Genomic DNA, 8,957 nt, shown 5'->3' with positions numbered 1-8,957 from the left:
ACTGATCTTTGTATACTTCACTACACTCCAGGGAAGTGAAAAACCAGGGTTGCCTATAAATGACCTTGATAAAACAGTAAACATGATTAACTTTATAAAATCTCAACACTTTACTCTTTGTCATATTCTGTGTGATCAAATGGGAAATATAAATAAACATTCTGCTGTGTACCAGTATACAATGGTTGTTTCAAGGGTAATACTTGCGTTGTGTGTATGTGTGTGTGTGTGTGTGTGTGTGTGTGTGTGTGTGTGTTTGCTTATTTATTTATTAAAGATGAGGTCTCACTTTGTTGCCCAGGCTGGAGTGCGGTGGCACAATCATAGCTTACCGTAGCCTCCAACTCGTGGGCTCAAGTGATCCTCTTACCTCAGCCTCACGAATATCTGGGAGTAGATATGTACCACCACACCCAGCCTCAGACTCATTTTGTGTTGAACTATCCACTTTTGTTCATGGAACACTATTTTTATTTGAAAGAACAATTGGCAGACAAACTATAGTTATTTAGATTTGGGTGCTTTGCTGATATATTCTCCAAAATGAATGTAATAGGCCTGTTACTTCAAGAAAAATGTTTGACTATTTATAGCCAATAATAAGATTTAGGCTTTCAAGTAAAAATTAGAAATGTTGGAAAACTTGTATTCTCCACCTTGAACTTAACTACTTCCCACTACTTAGAGATTCAGGATAAGATTGGTTGTAGTATTTGCAAATGTGATTTCTTGATAGTTTGTTACAAAATGTGCAAACATTTGGAAGATTTTAGAATTTCAGTGAATTATTTCTTTTCTTCAAATGGCCAATACGACGTTACAAAATCACACGTCAGTAAATGATCCATTTAAAGTGTAAGCTAGACCAGTGGATTTTAATGTCATAGAATGTAAGAAGAAAAGTCATTGATGATGGTGTCAGATTCCACATATTATAACTTTTAAGAAAATACCATTGTCAAGTTTTGGTGTAGCATTAAAAAAAATACTATTACATGAAAAGGCTATTAAAATACTTTTCTTTTTCACAATGACACATCTATGTGACTGTATGAGGCCTGATTTTCTTCATCTAATTCCACCAAAACAACATATTATAAAGTTTGGGTGCAGAAACAGATATGAGAATCCAGCTGTCTTCTATTAAACCAGACATTAGAGATTTCTAAAAATGTAAAACATTGCCACTGTTGCTAATTTCTTTGTTTAAAAACTATTTTTATTTTGCATGAAAGTGTTTATGTTAGCATATAATGAGGTTATTTAAAAAAATATAAATATTTCAGCTGGGCGCGGTGGCTCAAGCCTATAATCCCAGCACTTTGGGAGGCCGAGGCGGGTAGATTACGAGGTCGAGAGATTGAGACCATCCTGGTCAACATGGTGAAACCCCATCTCTACTAAAAATACAAAAAATTAGCTGGGCATGGTGGCACATGCCTGTAATCCCAGCTACTTAGGAGGCTGAGGCAGGAGAATTGCCTGAACCCAGGAGGCGGAGGTTGTGGTGAGCCGAGATCGCGCCATTGCACTCCAGCCTGGGTAACAAGTGCGAAACTCTGTCTCAAAAAAAATAAAAAATAAATAAATATTTTTAAATTCCTCAGTTTTTATTTTTAACACAGATATATCAGTAGATATAACTTACCTAAAAATAGATCCTTTAGAGTCTTCAATAATAAGAATATAAAGGGATCCCTGAAACCAAAAATGATGAGAACCAGTGTTCTACATGACAGAATCTTGTCCTGTTGATCAAAACACTCCACTTCTCATTAGGTGACCATGGTCTAAGATTTATGAGTGAGTGAGTGTGTGTGTGTGTGTGTGTGTGTGTGTGTGTGTGTGTGTGTGTTTGATGGTGGCATGTGATAGCATGAGATCTTTTCAATATATATATAGTGACTGTTTTAAAGAGAAAGTTAACTGTAGCTTCAGTTACAGAGAGATATCTAGTGACTTGTTTTGTGAAAATACACCTAGAAGACTTTTTGGGCAAAACTGATGGTTGAGACAGGAACAAAGAATACAAATGTTGATTCAGAAGTTTAAAAATATAATACAATAAAAGATATGGGTCCTCCTCCTTTTCCAAAGGTATTTGGGTAGACAGCCTCTACAGTGGCCCCCAGTGACCTTGCCTTCTGAGATTCATACCTCCATGTAATCTCCTCCTCTTGCGTGTGGGTGGTGCCTAGTAATGGCTTCTGATCAATAGAATACAGTGAAATAGATGGGATGTTCCTGCTGAGATTCCATTACAAAAGGACTGTGCCATCTATCTTGCTTGTTGGCTCCTTCTAGGGAAAGCCAGCTGCCACACTGTGAGCTGCCCAGGGAGAGGCCCATGTGGAAAGGAACCAGTAGGGCCCAAGCTAACAACCTATGAGAAACTGAATCCTGCCAGCAACTCCATGAAGGAGCTCGGCAGTGGGTTTTCTTTCAGCAGAGCTTTCAGATGTGACACAAATCCCTGACTGACACCTTGATTGCTGCTTCTAAGAGGCAGAGGCATCAGCAGAGCCACATCTGGATTTATGACTCATAGAAACTGTGAAATAATAAATGTTGATTGTTTTAAGTTGCTAAATTATGAGGTAATTTGTTACGAAGCTCTTGATAGCTAATACACATACAGATGGTTTTTCATGTAAAACTTGCATATAATTTCAAGAGACTTTGAGACATCCTTGAAGCCCATTAATGGACAATCTATGGATATCATTAACCCATTTATGCCTAGTGTTCCATTATTAGAACACTAAGCTTATGGGAGTTATTTATATCCTACTGCTCAAGGTCATTGCCAAGGTCTGATTTTTCACACACAAAAATTTGCAACCTCTGGCATACATGATTTCATCACCTCTGCTCTAGGAAAACCTTAAAAGAAAAGACAGCAAAGAAAGAAAATAAGAAGAGCAGGGTGAGGAATAGAAGGGAAAATCCAGACAGTATATTTAGATCATGGGAGAGAAACAAGGACCCAGTGTCTTAATGAGAAGAAATGTTCACAAGAGCATACTAAGGGGTTTGACTCCTGAGAATGGCAGCTAAATAGGTAAGGCAAACACTTTTATCATGAAATAAAACTGGGTGGGTATGTAACCAAGAGAAGAAAAGATTTATATTCTGTAGGGATTTAGGTGTGTAGGAGAATGTTTTCAACTCAGCCTTGTGGGTGGGCAAAGTATTGAGTAACAATTTAAAGGATACTAAAGATGGGAGCTGTCGACTAAAACATAAGCATGTGTTAGAAATTTTGTGTTTTAATTACAAAAGGTATAGTATTGGCCTATGTAGGTTTGAAGTCCAGAGCTTGAGTTGGCTTCAAAACTTGAGTTGGCATGGCTGGATCCAGAAAGGGATTTAGATGATGTCATTAGGTCTCATCCTTGGCTGATCTTTTTGGCTGACCTTCAGATGTGGCCAAGGGTTGGGTAGGGGGTGGGCAAGTCTACAGAGAGAGCTCCAGGCTTCATGAAGCCAGATAGTAATGCTCAAAGAAAGAGATTACCTTCCTCTCAGTGTCCACATGTAAAATTTAGGGAAGATCTCTGCTAGCCCTTTTTGGGGGTCCATTTTCTCCCTAGGTATCCCAGCAATAGAAGGATTGACAGAAGCATAATTACCCACAGGTAAAAGGGGTGCTATTATCAGAAAAGGAGAAATGATATTGGGCAGATAAGATGACATGTGTCTCCCATAGTGAGTGACAATAACTAGGGGCTGGGAAGATCATTTAATATTTAAAATTATGCCAACCAAATTCAATAACTTGAGATTTAACACAGCCGTGTAGTGTTTGTGTATCAGCAGTCCCTCATTACAGGAAATTTGGGTTGTATGTATGAATTGGCTTGAGATGATGGAATCTAATGAAGACAGAGTCATGACAGGGACAGCATTGGTCAAGGCGTTTCAGAATAAAACCATGAATTCAGAGGCTCAGATTTTATGAAAAAGTTCAGTCATTTCTGCTTCCTGTATAGCAGCATCTGTTGTTTTTCTTCTAGAACACAAAGTGACCTGCAGGGCCCATATCCATTTGAATAATGCAGGAACAACCACTGTAGCAAGAGTTTAGCTGTCAGATGCTCTCTGATGTGGTTTGGTAACATTTCTACCATTCTGGAATTTCTGGATGAAGCCATAGCTTACTTGGGGTCCCCCAGTATTTTCAGAATTGAGAGTTGATTCCTGATTAATTACACACATGGAAAGAGATGATACAGTCATTCAATTTTGATATTCTTAGGTCATAAAGACTTATCACTGACTAAATTAAGAATCATTGTGAAAAAAAAATGACAGTTCATTTGAGACTGTCAATAATGTAGAACCTGGCAGGCGAACCCTTTGTGGTGGGGCCATTTTTCTTGCCAATTTGCCATAAAAAAGTGTCACAGTGGGGTTTGGTTGGGGATAGGAAAATGCTAAATAATGCCATGACAAATAATTGACATATGAAAAGGTAGCAAACTCTAAATTTTGTATAGTTTTTCAAATTTGATTTGGAATTTGATTTCAAATCATCATGACAGGCAGATAGTATAAATGTTAGAAGCCAATTTTTAAAATTACATTGTACTGAAATTGCTTGTTTTAAGAAGTAAAAATATAATTTTTAATTAGGAAACATGCTCTCAATTACATTTTATGTTCCTGTTCTAAGGCCAGTCTCTTACATAAGCTGCTGCTGCTGCTGCTGCGTCCTCTTCCTCCTCCTCCTCTTCTTCTTTTCTTCTTCTTCCTCTTCCTCTTCCTCTTCTTCTTCTTTTTGGCACAGAGGTTTGCTCTTGTTGACCAGGCTGCAGTGCAATGGTGAGATCTAGGCTCACTGCAACCTCTGCCTCCCAAATTCAAGTGATTCTCCTACCTCAGCTTCCCAAGTACTTGGGATTACAGGAGTCTGCCACTATGCTCAGCTAATTTTGTATTTTTAGTAGAGGTGGTGTTTCACCATGTTAGCCAGGCTGGTCTCGAACTCCCTTCCTAAAGTGATCCACCTGACTCAGCCTCCCAAAGTGCTAGAATTACAGGTGTGAACTACCATGCCCAGCCTTACATAAGCTTCTGATAGTTCACTGCTGGCTCTCTTTATGGGTACACTGCCTTTCACTTGGTGGCTAAGATGTTTTTCAGGGACATGGCACTTTTATTACTCCTCTTCAGACCTGAATTAAGCAGAAGCCCATGGTGTATTTCTGATCCAAACTCAAGGAATCTAACTGCAGTGCTTCCCACTTGATATGTGTAGCTTGAGAATCATATCAGATATTAATAACGTCCCTTGCTTAAACAGTTTGTAAGCTGTACCCTTCTTCCGACATCTATGTTACATACTCCACTTTTGTATTTTCACCAATGGTCTACTCATAGCTTTTTATAGTTTATTTTATGAACTATTTTATACTCAGTTCATTAAATAAATATTTGGGGAACCTGCCATATTAATGTTCTATTCCTTTTTTTTGCATTTTCCCTGCATGGATATCCCCAAACTTATATAAAAGGAAGAAGTATTAGAGATAATTTATTTTCAATATTCACACTCTTCAAAGCCAGAAATTATAGGAGAGATGTATTAGCCCATCCTTGCACTGCTATTAAGAAATACCTGAGATTGGGTAATTTATAAAGAAAAGAGATTTAATTGTCTCATCATTCTCTAGGCTGTACAGGAAGCATGGCTTGGGGAGGCCTCAGGAAACTTACAATCATAGTGGAAGGTGAAGGGGAAGCTGCCACATCCTTCTTGGCTGGAGCAAAAAGAAGAGAGAGAAGGGGGAGGTGCCACATGCTTTTAAACAACCAGATCTCCAGAGAACTCACTACTATCATGAGAACAGCCAGGGGGAAATCTGCCCCCATGATCCAGTCACCTCCCACCAGGCTCCTCTTCCAACACTGAGGATCACACTTAGACGTAAGATTTGGGTGGGGACACAAATCCAAACCATATCAAGGAATGTGCTCTGGCTCCTCTGAATTATTCCTCTGATTTCTGGAAATTACTTTCTTGGAGTTTCTATCTGATATTGACTTTTGGAAAGGAGGTTAAAGAAACATTTACATGTCCCCAGAAATACTTTCTCGGTGGCTTTTCTGTTGATTCATTTTGGCTCAGTGGTGAGCTATTGAATGAACTCTGTGCCCCCAAAGTGCCAGGTGCCAAGGGTACAAAGATGCAGAAGATGTAGTTTCTGCTTTCTAGAACATCATGACATAGAGAATCAGAATTAAGGGAAGAGGCTAAGAGAACCAGCATCTACTGGCTGTGTGGCTGCAGAGAGATATTCTACCAAGTGCTGTCATATGTGTTGCCACCTATCAATTTCAGAACCACCCTATGACCTTGTGCATTACTGTTCTGATCTTCAAGGCTCAGAGATACTAAGTATGTGTCCAAACCTCACAACTATGATGTTGTGAATTAAGATTCAAATCAAGATTTGATCCCATGCTTATTTTTCCTGTATTATACTACTCCTTCCTCCAGTGCTGTTCAGTGCCGTATAATGAAATCTTAGGAATGGCACTTCTGTCTCACTGCTAACAGTGGTTGGAAGAACATGCTTTCTTAGAGTCTAAAAACTGACCAATTCTTGGAGGTGGTGAATCTCAACTTATAAACCTTTTGGGAATTGAGTTCATTGAAAGCTTACTATTTCTGAAGAAAAAAATTTATAATGATAACATGAACACATGTTGTAGCTTTTAGCAAAATATCATTTAAAGGAGATTATGGGGAGCTCAAAAGAGCTTATTGAGCAAAAAATAGCTTTTACAAGGTTAACATTCAGAAGCATTTAAGAATCAGGAATTAAGGACATAGGTGGTTGAAAATATTTTTAATACATTCCATAAATCTTAAATCACATCTAGATTTGTCCGGCATTATCAACAGACTCTTTTTCAAGCCTAGTTTACCAAATAGATTTTGTCAAATTAAAGAACTCAGTCACATGCTGTAGAATTAACATTATAGCAGCTATCCCTAAATTCAGTAGGTGAACACTGATCTAGTACAGTATTTCAAAGCGTTCCTATAAGGCAACATTTGACTTGAATACAGATTCATCAGTGACTTGTGTTAGTAAACAGAAACCTAACATTCATTTTTTAAACACACAGGAATAATTGTATGAATACAAGTACATAGCGTGATGGCCAATTAGGCTATTACATGAATAATATATTAGTGAGCATTTTGTTTTATTTATCGTTCAGGCCCGGGGTGCTGGTCCGCCTCTCTAGGTCCAGCCTGCATCTGGCACAGAGCCACAGCTGCCACAGAGTCAGTGAAAAGGGTGTCAAGGCTGCAGGATGGAGCCTGTGTTTATTTAAGAAGGAGCCTCATAACATCATGCTGGCCTCATGCTCCAGAAGGCTCAGGAGCGTGTGAGACGGTACAGCCTCCTAGCCCAGTTATTGTAGACCTCCGGGAGGGATTCTGTCTTCAGGTTGGGTTTCAAGGTTAACCAGGCTGGAACATTCAAGGGGAGACTTGGGACACTATAGATTTTTATGCTGCCCGAATTGGCTGATTAGCCCCATACGTGGTATTTGATTAATGTCTGAGAGCTCTAATTAGCAATGTCTAATCGGCTCCACATACACAGGATATTGATTCCTGCCTCCAGAAAACTAATCTAATTGTGGTTCTTATCATTAGCAAGTGGTTGGTGTACAGAAAGATGAACCTGCCTGGATACTGGAAAGATTGCTCCAGTAAGGCAGCTTTGGAATAGGGTAGAGGGGTTTCTGGAGGTGGGTCCAGAAGTGACCTTCTAGAGGCGTCGGGAAAAGCACCACACTTTATCTCTTCCAGGCTGTTTGACTTTTCTGAGGGGGAAGAGCCATAGATATCCAGAAGAAGTTTCTCTTTTTAACTTTCCCAGAAGGGGAAAATCGGCATAGGAATCCAATACATCATTTGGACCACGGAGAGGGAAAAGGCAAACAAAGTTTGCCAGAGTCTCTTGCCTTCTGGAGTGGTTCTCTGATGATCCGTGCCCACCTTCCTGCTGCACTGAAGGGATGACATTAGCACTGCAGTGACAAAGCCGTCTCTGCGGCTCCCTTTGGTGGCTCCTTGTGTTTCAGGGATTGTAATGCAAAACATATTCCTCCCCACAAAAGGTGATAATATAAACAATATTGGCATAACACTAACAAATATACACAAAGATAATATGCCTCGACTTAGGTGGATTTTTTTTTAATGTGTTTAAAGTGTGTTTATTTCAGTTGCAAATTTAACATGTGTTATTTTAATAATTTTACTAATACCTATCCTCTCCACTAAACAGTAGACATCATGAGATCATGAATCTTATTGATTTTTGTTTGTTATTTTTTCTGGAAAAATCTAACCCAAATCCTAACACATAGTAGGTGTCACTTAATCATTTGTTTAGTTAATCAATGAATGGATCATTAAACTGCTGAATGACAAAATGTTGATGTCATTAGACTGAGCATCATTTTTTCCTCTTGCTTTTATTTTGAACCAAGGGGGAGTGAAGGAAGGGTCAAACCACATATAGAAAGTGGGATTATATGCTCTGGTTTCTCTTTATAACAAATAAATATATTTTTTTTTTTACTGAAGATTTCCATGGAGAGGAACAATTATGAGTTTATAACTGAATTTTTTGATGTCCTGCTTAGGCAGGGCTCATAAAAAAAAAAGTGGGATTATGAAAAGATGCTTTGTCCAAGAGCCAAATTTTCATCTCCTTATGTCTTTATTTGAAATTCCCACAAACCATGCTCAAGATAACTTAAAAAAAAAAACAAACAAACCATAATTCTAGCACACAGCATCTTCTTTTCTGTCTTACTTCATAAGGGAAATAGAATTAAGAGAAAAATCACACAAACTGTAAAAAGGTACATTGTACAAGAGAGTTAGGTGGATTTTTATTTCCCGTGGTAACAACTGCAAACTC

General features: G+C 38.6%; 1 non-coding gene across 1 annotated transcript; it reads left to right on the top strand.

Annotated features, from left to right (window-relative positions):
* Positions 1-8,565: 8,565 nt before the first annotated feature.
* Positions 8,566-8,684, top strand: LOC120361169 (U5 spliceosomal RNA). Its single transcript, XR_005577519.2, has one exon. It is a non-coding gene; the product is annotated as a U5 spliceosomal RNA (small nuclear RNA).
* The last annotated feature ends 273 nt before the right edge of the window (positions 8,685-8,957 follow it).

The sequence above is a fragment of the Saimiri boliviensis genome, chromosome 4 (genome assembly GCF_048565385.1).
Source record: "Saimiri boliviensis isolate mSaiBol1 chromosome 4, mSaiBol1.pri, whole genome shotgun sequence".
Classification (NCBI taxonomy): Eukaryota; Metazoa; Chordata; class Mammalia; order Primates; family Cebidae; genus Saimiri; species Saimiri boliviensis.
This window is presented reverse-complemented; position numbering and strand designations above follow the sequence as displayed.